Raw genomic sequence first — 15,819 nt, 5'->3', positions numbered from 1 at the left:
ATTCCGTGCAAAAAAAAATGGAATTGATTGTCAGGAGTAAACTAGATAATAAAATGTACAACAGTCTAGTAAACAGCAATACGGCTTTAACAGAGAAATTCTGCCTGACCAACTTCCTCTCTTTGAGAAAGCAACAACCCAAGTCAATTGACGTTATATACTTGGACTTTGTTAAAGTTCCACTGAACTAATTAAGATCAAAGCCGTGAGGATTCAGGGAAAAGCTTGGGTATGGATGAGAAATTGGCTGATGGGTAAAAAACTATGGGTACTAGTTAGCGGAGTGTTGTTCGAGTGGAGGGACGTGCTGAGTGGTGTGCCCAAGGCTCAGTATTGGGACTACTATTGTTTCTAATTTATATCAATGATATTGGCCCCAATATTAACGCAGAGGCAGGAACGGAGCGGGGTGGGGGATGGGGGGCCGATAGCGGGCGACAATTGCACAACATCATGGGGCGCGTGGGACTGTCCGATTTCAACAGGGATGCCTCATTATCATTTTACTTCCGGGTTCCGCGTCTCCAGTGTGCCTGCGCAGGCTTGTTGCGGACATGTATGATGCCATTTCACCTCGGCTATTTAAAGGCCCAGTTTACGGATGCAGTGGAGGAGGAGTTTAGAATTTTCGACTTTAAGTTGGACGGAGTATGTACAGAGTCATGGAAGGAAGGAGGACAGATGCTGCGCCCAGATTTGATGAGGCGGCCCTGAATGTACTGCTGGGTGCAGTAAGGGCGAGAACGGAGGTCCTGTTTCCCAGCAATAGGAAAAAGAAACCTGCTGCCGCTACAAAGAAGGAGTGACTGGAGGTGGCACAAGAAGTAAGCAGCAGGAGCGTCATAATGAGGACATGGATACAGTGCAGGAAGTGTTTTAATGGCCTAACCAGGTCAGGAAAGGTGAGCAAAGTTGCAAATGTATCTACATTCTGCAGTATACTCCCTCTCACTCTATCTTGTCAAACATACTCCATTCATATCACTCCTCACATTTACTTCACTTTCAGCAGCACCTATCGTTCCGTTTCAATGCACATCATCATCTCCCCCTCCTGAATCCACCACTTCCACTCACCTCAATCCTCATGCAATGTGACACCACCTCAGTCAGCACCCCGATTCTCAGCACACATCCTCAAATGGCACTGTCAACACGTCCCTCAAATACATGTCAGTGCGACTCATGATGCATCTGCCTAATTGTTACCTTTACTGAATGCACTGCATCCATAGGATGAACATATGCCTTACTGCCACTCATAGGTCTGTCATGCCACTGTTGCAGGAGAAGAGAGCACAAAATGCCAGGGAGAGAGAGAGGACTGGAGGCAGACCCCCACAGGTTGTGGAGCTCACCACAGCGAAGAGGAGATGTTGGAGATTAGCAGCATCTATGCCTCCCTCAGCAATGGAGATGGCGAGATTAGTAGTGCGTGTTGCAGAGTGACAGATTTAATCTCTCAGACCCACATCTTCTACAAGACAAGGTCATCTTGAGTTGACTTCAGCTCTTAATGAAATATAATCACCTTAATCATGTGCATTTCAACATTTTTATATTCCCATGACTAAATCATTTCTATCTCTTCTCTCCTCCAGGGCCATCATACGAAGAACAGCAGCCCCTGCCCAGAGATGACAAAGATACCTCAGAGGAGCTCATTCCTGCTGAGGGTGCACTGGCACAGGACACATGTGTACCAGGCATCAGCACAGATACAAGCACTACGGTGGGTCCTCTTAGAGAGTTAGGTGGGATGTCACCTGGTGAATCGCACGTCACAAGTGAGCATAAGCAGAGAGTGGTGGTAGGGACAGCTATGGAGAGTCCGCGTCAGAGGGCGCACTACCCTCCAAGCTCTGCTCAGCTGGACAGAGAAGCAGAACCCCGGGGGCGGGGGGCATTAACGAAGAGGAGAATGATAGAGGGTCAGCAGCAACTGTGCGAGGTACTGGCAGTCCTGCCAGGCACACTCTCCACAGCATCCCAGAGGATGGAGGAGTCCAGCTCAAACATTTGTGGAGTGGTGTCGCAGGCCCTTGCGAAGATATTATCTTCCAATGAGAGACTGGCCTCCTTTATGGAAGTTGTATCATGGTGCACTAATGAGTCCCTGCAGGTCCTGCCGAAGGCCCTGCAAACTCTAAATGCCAATATTTCTACCGCCTTACACAGGCTGATAGATAGATTAGACATGGGCTTCCAAAGTGTCACTGATCTCCTCCAAGCTGCTCTCCCGCAGAGGCAGGAGTGATGTGTCGCTGGCCCAGGGAGATGAAAGTGCAAACTCCTCTCAAAGCATTTGCACGTCTCACCTGTTCTCCCCCCCGCCGACATGCTGCTTCCTCTCCCGCTGGCCCAGTCTGCCCCTGCACAGGTTTAGGTGGAGCATTCATTGTCAAGGTCCTGATGGGCTTCAACACCCAGTGTCAGAGCAGGGATCAGAGCAGCCTACCACCTGATCCTGTTAGGTGGGGAGTTCCTCCTGCGAACTCGACCCCTCTGTTGCTCCCCTGTCTGTTGTCCACCTGCAGCTCCCTCCACAACATGGCATTGTTGCTAATGATGCTCATTCTCTTCCTTGCCCAAAGTCCAATCAAAAGCAGCCGTGGCGTCACTCATTGTGATCTTCTCTGTCTGAACACCTCAAAGCTCGACAAATGACTCTGGCACACCAAGTACTCTCACCAAAATGTGTCCCACAGGGAACTGAGAAAGCAGCTGTGAGCACTGAACCTTTATTGAGATCGGGCCTCCTGACCTTTAACCATCCCGATAAAGTGCTGCTCAATCTCGCCTCGGTTTCACTGCCGAGTTTCCTGACCCCTAGGAAACCCATACAGCAGCAGTTAATTCCAAATCGGGCTCCCAATCACATTATAGGAGTCCAGTTTACATATGTTACTGCCTGTCCCGCCGCTCCACAGCAGGATACTTGGACGTCCCGATATCCGCCACTGTAAAAATGGTACGCGGTGGGTTAGGATCACGTTTCACATATTTCACTGTTTAACCACCCCCCAAGACCCTCTCCTGCCCATAATGTGGGGGGATTATTATTGAGGCCTTTTATTCAGAAACTCAATGCAAATTGGTCAAATTTACAGATGATACCAAACTTGGAGGGATGATTCTATTGAAGGAGGCAGCCCAGAAATTACAGAATTAGTACAACCAAATATGTGGCTCTGATTTTAACTCCCTCCTGCCTGGTGAAAACCGGGCAGGAGGGTGGCAGCTTATCCTGCTGCCTTCTCGCCGGGTCCCAATTTTAACTTGCTTTTTTGAACAGGCGACCAGGACACCCGCAGGAAGCCAGTGGGATCATCTTTAAGTATGCAGATTGGGTCTCGGTTATGTCATTTTTAGTCCGAGGCCTGAGCGGGGGAGCAGTAGTGACTTCCCCACCAGACCAAACCTGTTGGCAGCTGGATCATGGGCCAGAAGATAAAAATTTAAAATTTAAATTTAATAAGTAAGGTAAGTTTCAAAAACATTTTTTAGGTTTCCTTGAGGACAGGAGCGGCAGTAGTGCTCCTCTGGGCTCCGCAAGGAAACCTTGGACCTCCCTTACCCCGGGCTTCCCCCAATCATGGTTGCCCCATGACCCCCCCCCGACCCTCACCATTTACCTGACTGCTGGGGACCATTCCCACGAGTCCTCGGCTGAGGCCTCCTGCTGCCCGAATTCCTGCACTCTCCTGCCGGCCAGGTTGTGGATCTGACCGGGTTCGGGTGAAAGTCCGATGAAATTTATGAAAGTGAGGCCCGGGTGTTGTAAATCTCCGTTGTTTCTAGGTGCACTGCCCGCTTTGGGGCCCGGCCCCCACCCCCACCCCCCATTAAAACTGGGTCTAGTGAATGGGCCCCGATGAAATGGCAGATGAAATTTAATGTAAAGAACTGCACATAGGGTCACACACTTACTCCATTAATGATGTTGAAATAGCTAAGGATGAAGTTAAAGGTGACCCAGGAGTCTTATAAGACTCAATGGTCAACATGCCCAACCAATGCAGAGCAGCAATTAACAAAGTCAATAGAAAGTTGAACTACATAGTCAAAACAGAAGAGGACAAATCAGAGGAAGTCGTGATCAAACCGTACAGTGCTTTGATCAGACTTCACCTTGGATGCTGTGCACAATTCTGGTCAATGAGAGACATCAGAGATATTCATGCTCTGGAGGCAGTGCAGAGAAGAGCCACAAGATCCCAAGTGTCAGAGGAAAGACTGGAGGGACTTGAGTTTTGCAGCCTGGAAAAGATGCAACTGAGAGGTGATCTTATGGAGACTATAAATTCAATTTAAGGATCATGTCTAATGTATGCAAAAAGGATATCAATCTGTACAGTGAAGGAAGCAAAGTAAAATAGTTTATTGTAGCTCCACAAGAAGGCCTTGAAGAGAGACATCGTAGAAGCAGATAATCAACAACGATTTACAACCATCTGAGGATCACTTTAGGAGGCAGAAGGTGTGGCAGGAGATTGTATAGGACAGTAAAAAGGTTAATTGGAATACTACTTGAAATTAAACAGTGGGATTGGACAAGAAGACACAGGTTCAAACTAGTAAAAGGTAACTTTAGGACTGATATCAGGAGGCCTTCCTCACACAGAGAGTGATCAACACTTTGAGTGGACTTCTGGGCAGACTGTTGGAGGCAAAAGTCCTGGAATTGTTTAAGAAACAATTAGTTGCTGCACTGGGAGCTGGGTGTAGGGTTGCTGTGGATGGATGAATGAGTATGGGCTGAATGGCCTCCCACATCCAGAAGTATATTGTGATCTTATGAATAAGGGGCAGTGAATGGATTAAGGATTCTTACACCACATGCTTTAATGAGTTCTCTGTCCCCTCTTTCAGTATAAATGCATTGGGACATTAAATGTAACCATCATGAAAATGTTCATTTCCCCTTGTTGAGTTAGCTGCTAGACTGAAATTTTTATTCTTTAATATTCTTTTTGGGTTTACTTTGTATGTTTTATTCATCATTAAAACACTGCAGTCATAGCTGTACTTTTACTAGTTATACATGGTTTTGCATCAGTAGTTTTACAAATCTCATTAAGTGATACATTCTCCTGCCACAACTTCTGCCTCCTAAAGTGAGCCTCAGATGGTTGTAAATCGTTGTTGATTATCTGCTTCTACGATGTTTCTCTGCAAGAACTTCTTTTGGAGCTACAATAAACTATTTTACTTTGCTTCCATCGATGTATGGATTGATATCCTTTTTCATATATTAGACATGTTCCTTAAATTGAATTTAGAGGATTTGACGAAAGACTGCACAGCTAGTAAATATGGTTATATATTTTGTTATGACATTTGGACAGAAACAGCGCAATTCTGTTTTTCGTTTGTGTGTTTACTTTGTTGCATTCACATGGGTTGAGAGCACAATGATAAACTGTTAATTAGAGGGAAGGAGATTGATTAAATATGTTTATTAAAGATCACAAATGAAAAATATTACAAATAAAAGTGCTTCACATAAAATGAATTATTTTGTAGTGCAGTGACTGTTGTTATCTAGAGAAATGTGGAAGCCCTTTTGTATATATCTGACTATATATGCTGTGCCTTTATGCAACTCTTCACTCACCTGATGAAGGAGCAAAGCTCCAAAAGCTTGTGATTTCAAATAAAGCTGTTGGACTATAACCTGGTGTTGTGCGACTCCTTACATTTTGTACACAGTAAGATCTCACAAATGGCAAGGAGACAAATGACTGTTGGTCTTTTTAGCACGCATTGCTCTTCTTTGAATAGATGCCTGAACTAGAGGCTGTTGTGGCAGTAGGGAACGACAATGTATTAGGAATATCAGAAACGTGGATGACTGTAGAGGATGGTAATGAATGCAAGATACAGGGGCGTAGAATGTTCAGAAAAGATAGAGTAAAGGAAATGGTGTAGCCGTATATGTCAGGGGTACCCAGGAGATTGAAGAAGTTCATCCTGTGGGAGGTAACATTTCCAGTAAGTAAAAACCAGGAAAGTTATTTTAATGGGGGACTGCTTCATGATCCAGTGCATCAGGATTGCCACAAGAGGCAGTACACATCTTGACTTGGTAGTGGTAAGTAACCCAGATAGCATACAGGAAATGGAAGTCATGGCACCTTTAGGGGGTAGCAACCACAGAATGACCAACTTCAACACGATCTGGAATTCAAAAAAACCAAGGACAAGACGTAATGTAATTCCAAATGATCCGAAAGAACAGTTAAGCAAATTGATTGTGGGGGGCAGGCACTGGGAGGATATGTGGAGCTACTTTAAAGACATAATGCCACGCTTGCAGGACAGTTAGATGCCAGGGATCAGCAAGTCCAGACTAAACAAAGATGAGCATACATGGGTTGACAAATTCATTAATAGTGAAATAAGGAGGAAGAATGAATTCTACAAATCCTGCAAAGAGAAAGGTGAAGGAGTTCATTGGGATCAATATAGGAATTTGCAGACCGATGTTAAAATGGTGGTCAGATCATACCCAGAGTTTCTGCGGCTCTTCCACCAAAGACATGGCAGAAGAGCAGGAGAACCCCAATGTAAATTCACCCTCTTTGACAACATATCTTCTCTATCACCAAGACCTCCTAGCTTCAACTCTGCCCCCACCTCAGCCCATCTGCAGCTGAAACCCTCATTCATGCTTTTGTTACCTCCATACTTGACTATTCCAATGCTCTTCTGGCTGGTCTCCCACCGTCCACCCTCTAAAGAATTGTGGATTCTTGATAAAATTTGGGAATGGATAAGAAATTGGCAATTGAAAGAGCTATCCAATTAGACCCACTCCCCTGCTCTTTCCCTGTAGCCCTGTAAATGTTTCATTTTCAAGTATTTATCCAATTCCCTTTTGAAAGTTACTATTGAATCTGCTTCCACCACCCTTTCAGGCAGTGCATTCCAAATCATTACAACCGCTGCCTTAAAAAAAAATGATCCTAATCTCACCCCTGGCTTTTTTGCCAATTATCTTAAATCTGTGTCCTTTGGTTACCGACCCTCCTGCAAATGGAAACACTTTCTCCCTATCTACTCTATCAAAGCCACTCATGATTTTGAACACCTCTATTAAATCTCCTCTAATCTTCTCTGCTCTAAGGAAAACAATCCCAGCTTCTCCAGTCTCCCCACATAACTGAAGTCCTTCATCCCTGGTACCATTCTGGTAAATCTCCTCTGCACCATCTCCAAGGCCTTGACATCTGTCCTAAAGTGTGGGGCCCAGAATTGGACACAATACTCTTTTTGAGGCCTACCATAGTTTACCATAACTTCCTTGCTTTTGTACTCTATGGCCCCAATTTTAACTGCCCCCACCTGGCGGAAACTGGGCGGGGAAGCAGTTAAAATTACGGGTGCTTCCTTCCCAACGTGTCCCCATCTTTTCAGCAGACAAGCAGGACACCCGCAGGAAGGAAGCAGGGTTCTGTTTTAAATGTGCAGATTGGGTCCGATGATGTCATCAGTCCCCGACTTTCAATATCGTCCTGAGGCCTGAGCTGGGGCCAGGGCAGTGTCTGCCACCCCATCAGGCAAAACCTGCTGGGAGCCTGATCCTGGGCCAGAAGAAACCCAGCAGGTAAGTTTTACGTTTATTTTTCAGGTTTTCTTGTGGGCTAGGGAGGGGCAGGAGTGCTTGTTGAAGAAGCCTTGGGCCTCTCCTGAGCCGGGCTCCCCCCCACCCGTGCCCTGATCACAGACAAACTATTACCCCCTTCCCCCCCACCCCACTTGGCCTCAATCGTGGACAAACCCCCCCCCCCACCATCTGATCAATGACTTCTGCTCCCCCTGCCCCTGGCCCCAATCCCGATCTCCAGCCTCCCACGTTCCCGATCGTGAGCCTCCACTCCAGCCCCGAACCCAATCTCCAGCCTCCAATCTTCCTCCCGATCGCGAGCCTGGAGCTGATGCTCCTTACCGAGTGACGGTGACTATCCCCATGGGTCCTTGGCTGTGGCCTCCTGCTGCTAATTTTCGCTCCCCCCTGGCAGCCTGGCAATATTGTAATGAGACCCTGCCATTTAGTTTGGGTTCCTCGGCTGATTACGCACTCCCCACTTCCTCCCCGGATCCCCATTAATATCGGGGCCTATGCCTCTATTTATAAAGCCAAGGATCCCAATGTGCTTTTTTAACAGCCTGATCAACTTGTCCTGTCACCTTCAAAGATTTCTGTATGTGAACCTCCAGGTCTCTCTGTTCCTGCAAACCCTTTAAATTTGTACCATTTAATTTATAATGTCTCTCTTCATTTTTCCTTCTCTACATTAAACTTCATTTGCCATGTGTATGCCCATTTCACTAGTCTGTCTATGTCCTTCTGAAATCTGCTACTCACTGTTTATTACATTTTGAAGTTTTGTGTCATCTGCAAACTTTGAAATTATGCCCTGAATACCTAAGTCCAAGTCATTAATATAGATCAAAAAGAGCCCTAGGGGACACCACTGTATACTTCCCTCCAGTCCGAAAAGTAACTGTTCACCACTACTCTCTGTTTTCTGTCTCTTAGGATCAATATTGGGATTCCTATTTTCTAATTTACTTTAATGGCTTAGATTCAGAAATTCAATGCAAATTGGTCAAATTTGTAGTTGATACAAACTAGGTTCTGCAGAGAAAGCTTGGGCATGAAAAAATGAGTTGGAAAAAAATGTAAGTGGGTCTAACAATGGCAGATGAAATTTAATATAGACAAGTGTAAGGTACTACACAGAGAAAGAAAGACTGGGAGATATAAATACTCCATGAATTGTGTTGAAATAGCTACAGCAAAGTTGAGAGATCTAGAGGTTTTAGTTGATTCAACACTAAATGGAGTGAATTTTCCCAACGAGCGGACTCCCAGCAGCATGGCGGAAGGCCCGGTCCATTTTAAGGAACAATAATACAGTATGGCATTGGTGCTGTTCATTTATCCATTTCATCTTGTTTAATAAATCTGTTTGTCAGTTTAGCCTGTCAAAGTCTACAGCAGTGTTAATGCCCTCCAAAACTGAGGAAGATGATGAGGGCACAATATGTAAACAGTAAGCTAAAACACTGTGACATGGAGTCTTTGTTTGACTCTGGGCTCTCTAGAATTTACCTGGATATTGGGAAGTTAAAGGCACTCTCCAGTTTGTAGGGAGTAAGCGTTCACCTACGAGAGTTGTCTGAGGTGCTGAACCCAAAAAATAACAGGAATTAAAGCATAAGATCAAACAGGTCAGGCCTTGGTTTAATGCCTCATCCTTAGGGCAGTGCTTTCAACAATGTAGCATTGCTTCAGTACTACACTGAAGTATTAGATTTGGTCATGAGCTCAAACTTCTGGTATGGAGCTTGAACATACAACCTTGTGGCTCAGAGGAGAAAGTAAGACCAACTGAGCCAAGCACTGGCTCTTCGAGAAGCAATCTCATACCTAAGAAACCTAAGCCTGAAAAGAAGTATCACGATTAGTCCCTCTTAAAAATCCATTGATAAAAAAAAATTAATTAACTTCATTTTTCTTGGTTTACATTTTAAATACTTTTGTTTGAACATGGCATTATTAGATCATTGAGCTTGATAATGGTAGGGAGCTGTATTTACATGTTAACTGAAGGAACTTATGACGTCAGTTTAATTGGCACATTAATTCAGCTCCAGTACAGTGTCAGATTTAATAACTTCTCCAAACCAATTTCCATGATGATATCAACAGTCAATATTTTTTCAATGTTATAGGTTATCTTTATTTAATTTTTCAAAGACACTTTAGTGGCAAGAATCTGCTTCATAAATATGGAAGAGCTTTTTGATTCAGAGTAAGGTCTAAAAACATATATTGGACCGGAATTTGCTGGAGACTTGCGTCATTGTAATTGCGCATCTAAGTCGTAGGACCCGTTTTGTGACACAAAAGTCCCAGGACATTATGGCACAAGTGACTCACATCGCTACTCAAAACTGCTCACTATTCCAGGATCATCCTGGAATGCAAAGATAACCCCTGGCTTCTCCACTACAAACCATCTTCGTAAACCCCTCTCCCCTGCCTCCTCCACCCTCACTTCCAACAACAAGTGCGAGGAGCTCATGCATTACTTTGTCACTAAGATTGAGACCATCCGTTCAGCTGCCTCTGCCGCTTCTCTCTCTTCCCCTTGCCCACCAAGCCAAACTTCCCCAAGGTTCCCCTGTGCCCTGGCCCTGAACTCACATCTTTCTCTAGTTTCTCTCCTATCTCCCATTATGCCCTCTCCGAGCTCATCTTGACTATGAGACCCACCTCCTGCTTCCTCAACCCACCAAACTGCTGACCACCCAACTTCCCTTCCTAGCCCCCATATTAGCTGATATTGTTAATGGTTCCCTCTGCTCAGGTACTGTCCCCCTCCCCTTTAAATCTGCCATCACCACCCCCCTCCTCAAAAAACCCGCCCTTGATCCCTCTGTCCTTGCAAATTACCAACCCATCTCCAACCTTCCTTTCCTCTCCAAAGTCCTTGAATGTGTTTTCACCTCCCAAATCCTTGCCCATCTTTCCCACTACTCCATGTTTGAATCTCTCCAATCAGGTTTCACAAGAACATAAGAAATAGGAACAGGAGTAGGTCATCCGGCCCCTCGAGCCTGCTCCGCCATCCAACACATCCATGGCCGATCTTCCACCTCAAAGCCACTTTCCTGCACTATTCCCATATCCCTTGATGCCTTTAATATCTAGAAATCTACCAATCTCTGTTTTGAATGTACTCAATGACTGAGCCTCCAAGGTCCTCTGGCGTAGAGAATTCCAAAGATTCACCACCTTCTGAGTGAAGAAATTTCTCCTCATCTCAGTCCTAAATGGCCCAACCCTTATTCTGAGACTGTGACCCCTGGTTCTAGATTCCCCAGCCAGGAGAAACATTCTCCCTGCATCCACCCTGTCGAACCCTGTAAGAATTTTGTACGTTTCAATGAGATCACCTCTCATTCTTCTAAACTCTAGAGAATACAGGCCTAGTCTACTCAATCTCTCCTCATACGACAATCTCGTCATCCCAGGAATCAGCCTGGTGAACCTTCGTTGCACACCCTCTATGGCAAGTATATCCTTTCTTAGGTAAGGAAACCAAAATTGTACACATTACTCCAGGTACGGTCTCATCAAGGCCTTGTATAATTGCAGTAAGACATTTTTACTCCTGTACTCAAATCCTCTTATAATAAAGGCCAACATACCATTTGCCTTCCTAATTGCTTGCTGCACCTGCATGTTAGCTTTCAGTGACTCATGTACAAGGACACACAGGTCCCTTTGAACATCAACATTTCCCAATCTCTCACCATTTAAAAATACTCTGCATTTCTGTTTTTCCTACCAAAGTGGATAACTTCACATTTTTCCACATTATATTCCATCTGCCATGTTGTTGCCCACTCACTTAGCCTGTCTATATCCCCTTGAAGCCTCTTTGTATCCTCCTCACAACTCACATTCCCACCCAGTTTTGTGTCATCAGCAAACTTGGAAATATTACATTTGGTCCCCTCATCCAAATCATGGATATAGATTGTGAATAGCTGGGGCCCAAGCACCGATCCCTGCGGTACCCCCCTCTGCCAACCTAAAAAAGACCTGTTTATTCCTACTCTCCGTTTTCTGTCTATTAACCAATTCTCAATCCATGCCAGTATATTACCCCCAATTCCATGTGTTCACCAACCTCCTTTGTGGGACCTTATCGAAAGCCTTCTGAAAATCCAAATACATCCACTGGTTCCACCTTATCTATTCTACTCGTTACATCCTCAAAGAACTCCAATAGGTTTGTCAAACATGATTTCCCTTTCATAAATCCCAGTGACTCTGCCAAATCCTATTATTATTTTCCAAGTGTCCTGTTATCACATCCTTTATAATAGATTCTCACATTTTCCCTACTACTGATGTCATTCTAACAGGTCTGTAGTTCCCTGTTTTCACTCTCCCTCCTTTCTTAAATAGTGGGGTTACATTTGCTACCCTCCAATCTGCAGGAACCATTCCAGAATCTATGGAATTGCTCCTGCCACAATACTGAAACGGCTCTTATCAAAATCACAAATGACATCCTATATGACCATGGTAAACTATTCCTCTTCATCCTTCTCGATCTGTCTGCAGCCTTTGACACAGTTGACCACACCATCCTCCTCCAACACCTCTCCTCCGTTGTCCAGCTGGGTGGGACTGCACTCGCATGGTTCCATTCTTATCTATCCAGTCGTAGCCAGAGAATCACAAGCAATGGCTTCTCTTCCCACTCCCGCACCGTTACCTCAGGATCCCCCAAGGATCTATCCTTGGCCCCCTCCTATTTCTCACCTACATGGCAACATCATCCGAAAATACAACGTCAAGTTCCATGTGTACGCTGACAACACCCAGTTCTACCTCACCATCACCTCCCTTGACCCCTCCACTATGTCTGATTTGTCACGCTGCTTATCCAACACCCAGTACTGACGAGCAAAAATTTCCTCCAACTATACATTGGGAAGACCAAGGCAATTGTCTTAGGACCCCGCCGCAAACTGAAAGGGAAATCATGTTTGACAAACCTATTGGAGTTCTTTGAGGATGTAACGAGTAGAATAGATAAGGAGGAACCAGTGGATGTATTTGGATTTTCAGAAGGCTTTCGATAAGGTCCCACAAAGGAGGTTGGTGAACACATGGAATTGGGGGTAATATACTGGCATGGATTGAGAATTGGTTAATAGACAGAAAACGGAGAGTAGGAATAAACGGGTCTTTTTTAGGTTGGCAGAGGGGGGTACCGCAGGGATCGGTGCTTGGGCCCCAGCTATTCACAATCTATATCCATGATTTGGATGAGGGGACCAAATGTAATATTTCCAAGTTTGCTGATGACACAAAACTGGGTGGGAATGTGAGTTGTGAGGAGGATACAAAGAGGCTTCAAGGGGATATAGACAGGCTAAGTGAGTGGGCAAGAACATGGCAACTCCATCCCATTCCCTGGCCACTGTCTGAGGCTGAACTAGACCGTTCGTAAACTTGGCGTTCTATTTGACCCTGAGATGAGCTTCCGACCACACATATGCTCCGTCACCAAGGCCGCCTACTTCAACATACCATTTGCTCCTAACTTGCATCGTCCCGTTCACCCATCACCTCTGTGCTCGCTGACCTACATTGGCTCCTGGTCTGAGAATGTCTCGATTTTAAAATTCTCATCTTTGTATTCAAATCCCTCCATGGCCTCGCCCCTCCCTATTTCTGTAATCTCCTCCAGCCCTACAACCCCCTGAGATCTTTGCGCTCCTCCAATTCTTGCCTCTTGAACATCCCCGATTTTAATCGCTCCACCATTAGCAGCTGCGCCTTCAGCTGCCTAGGCCCTAAGCTCTGGAATTCCCTCCCTAAACCTTTCCGCCTCTTTTCCTCCCTCTCTTCCTTTAGGTGCTCCTTAAAACCTACCTCTCACCTGTCCTAACATCTCCTTATGTGGCTCGGTGTCAAATTTTGTCTGATAACGCTCATGTAAAGCGCCTTGGGATGTTTTACTAAGTTAATGGCGCTATATAAATGCAAGTGTCTGTTGTTGTTGTTGTTGTTGTTGTTGTTGTAATCACACCATAATTTCCAGGAACTTTTGCACAACTCCGCCATTTCCCTCTCCAAAAAAGTTGAACAGCTAATTTTTATAGCTCCACTGGCATTATGGCGCTGAAGTAATGCCAATGTGATCGCACTGGAGGCCTTTCTTATGTAAATATCTATTGCTATTTCATCTTCCTTTTCAATTCTATTGTATTTCTATAGTAGGACTACACAGTATAGAAACGGAAACAAATTTTCACAACAATCACAAAATACATGAACTGAAGCTTCAAACCAGGACTAAGTGGCAGCAGATCGATTTCATCACAAGAAAGAAAGAGAGGGAAGGAAAAGAGAGGGAACAAAGAAAGAACAAATTCTGCTGCATAAGCTTCAACCTTTTATACTGTTGCTAATTACATGTATGAAAATAAAACAAAACTATACTTTTGCTTTAAATATTCGCTATAAAGATACAGCTCATATTTTGTCAGTGTTAGTTTTGACAGCTTAGATAATTCTAATTTGATTCCTGTTTATGCCTTTCAGTAATCTGCTGCCAGATAAAAATAAATGGAGAAATAAATTAGGTTGAAATTTCTGCAGAAATTAACAAGCAAAATGAATTCTTACCGATCCACTGGCCGTACCTCTCCCGATCTGCCGCTATGCTTGCTGCTGCGTATTGTAATTATTTTTTCAGCAAATTGTGGCGTAAATTCGCCACTGCAGGATTGGAAAGCGCAACAATCTAACTTATGGCGTTCATCACCAATATCGCTGTTGCAGCGAATACCTGGCCATTATCTGAACATATTTGGTTATTTAAGGTGAAAAGGGATACCTACCTGACCCAAAAATTAAAATAGTAGTGCTATAGGTGGAAAAAAAAATCACTGAATAGTATTAAAAATAAAGGACTCTCAAGACCAAAGTTGATACTGTAAAGGTCTTGGCCTAGAAATTTAGCTGCGCAGCACCCATTTTTCAGGAGCTAAATGGCTTCCTAAGCCACCAAAATGGTGGGTAGGAAGAGCACACTCATTACAAGCTGGAAGTGTGCCACCCACCATATTGGTAGAGGCCAAAAAATCGTCGTGCATTGCCCATGCCTGAAACAGGGTTTAGGCCCTTTGCATATATAAATGAGGGGTCCAACACCTGATTGAGGTCCCCTCTGCAAGATTGGTTTGCCCTGAGGCAGGAGCAGGAGTGCTCCTCCCCACCCCACATTAAAAGAACAGGGGCCGCTGACAGCCACCACTGCCCCCCACAGCCCCCCCTCCAGCCACTGCTACACCCCTGATATCACCCCCCACGGCCACTGCTACTCCCCTGATATCACCCCTCGCGGCCACTGCTACACCCCTGATATCACCCCCCCCACCACCCCCCCCCCCCCACAGCCACCACTACCTCCTGCTCGCTGGCTAAATGGTAATGAGGCCCGAGGCCCAATGTGTGGTGCAAATCAGGCCTCATCATTCAAGCACAGGGAACGATCCCTGCACCCAAATTTCTAGGCCCTTTTGTCTTAATGAGGGACTGCAAAATTGGAGATGGTTTGCTTACCTTTGGTGATGACAGCATTGCTCAGACATAATGGGGGTGATTTTAGGAGGCAAATGCGGGTGCGTTGGGGCGGGGGAGTTCCGAAAATCGCGCAAATCCTGTTCGGGTTCAGAAGCCGGCTCCAACCTGCTGGCTTCTGAGTTTCCCAGGGACCCACCTGTGTGCGCGCGGTGTCCTGAAACCAGAAGTCCCGCAGGCAATTAAAGCCGGTGAAATGACAGTTAAAGAGCCAAATATACCTCACTGAGGTACTTAAGGCACTTTACCTGTGACAGATGAAGTGATTAGAAAGATTTTTAACTTACCTGGGCGGCTTGCCCACCGCTTCTACTCATGCCTGGTGAAACCAGGCGTGAATGGCTGGATCAGGGAGAAAGAAACTAAATAAATTAAATAAAAAAACATGCAATGAAGTGAAAACACTAAATGCACCTACCTTTGAAACCTGCTCCAATGTCTGATGTCTCCCGCTCCGATATCCCCCGATCTCACCCTCCCAATCTTCCCCGGTCTCACCCTCCCGATCTTCCCCTCTCCCCCCGATCTTCCCCCTTCCCCCCGATCTTCCCCCTCCCCCCCCCCGATCTTCCCCTCTCCCCTCTAATCTTCCCCTCTCCTCCCCCCCCCCTCCCCACCCCGGGTCTTCCAGTCCA

The sequence above is a fragment of the Heptranchias perlo genome, chromosome 1 (assembly GCF_035084215.1).
Source record: "Heptranchias perlo isolate sHepPer1 chromosome 1, sHepPer1.hap1, whole genome shotgun sequence".
NCBI classification, from domain to species: Eukaryota; Metazoa; Chordata; class Chondrichthyes; order Hexanchiformes; family Hexanchidae; genus Heptranchias; species Heptranchias perlo.
This window is presented reverse-complemented; position numbering follows the sequence as displayed.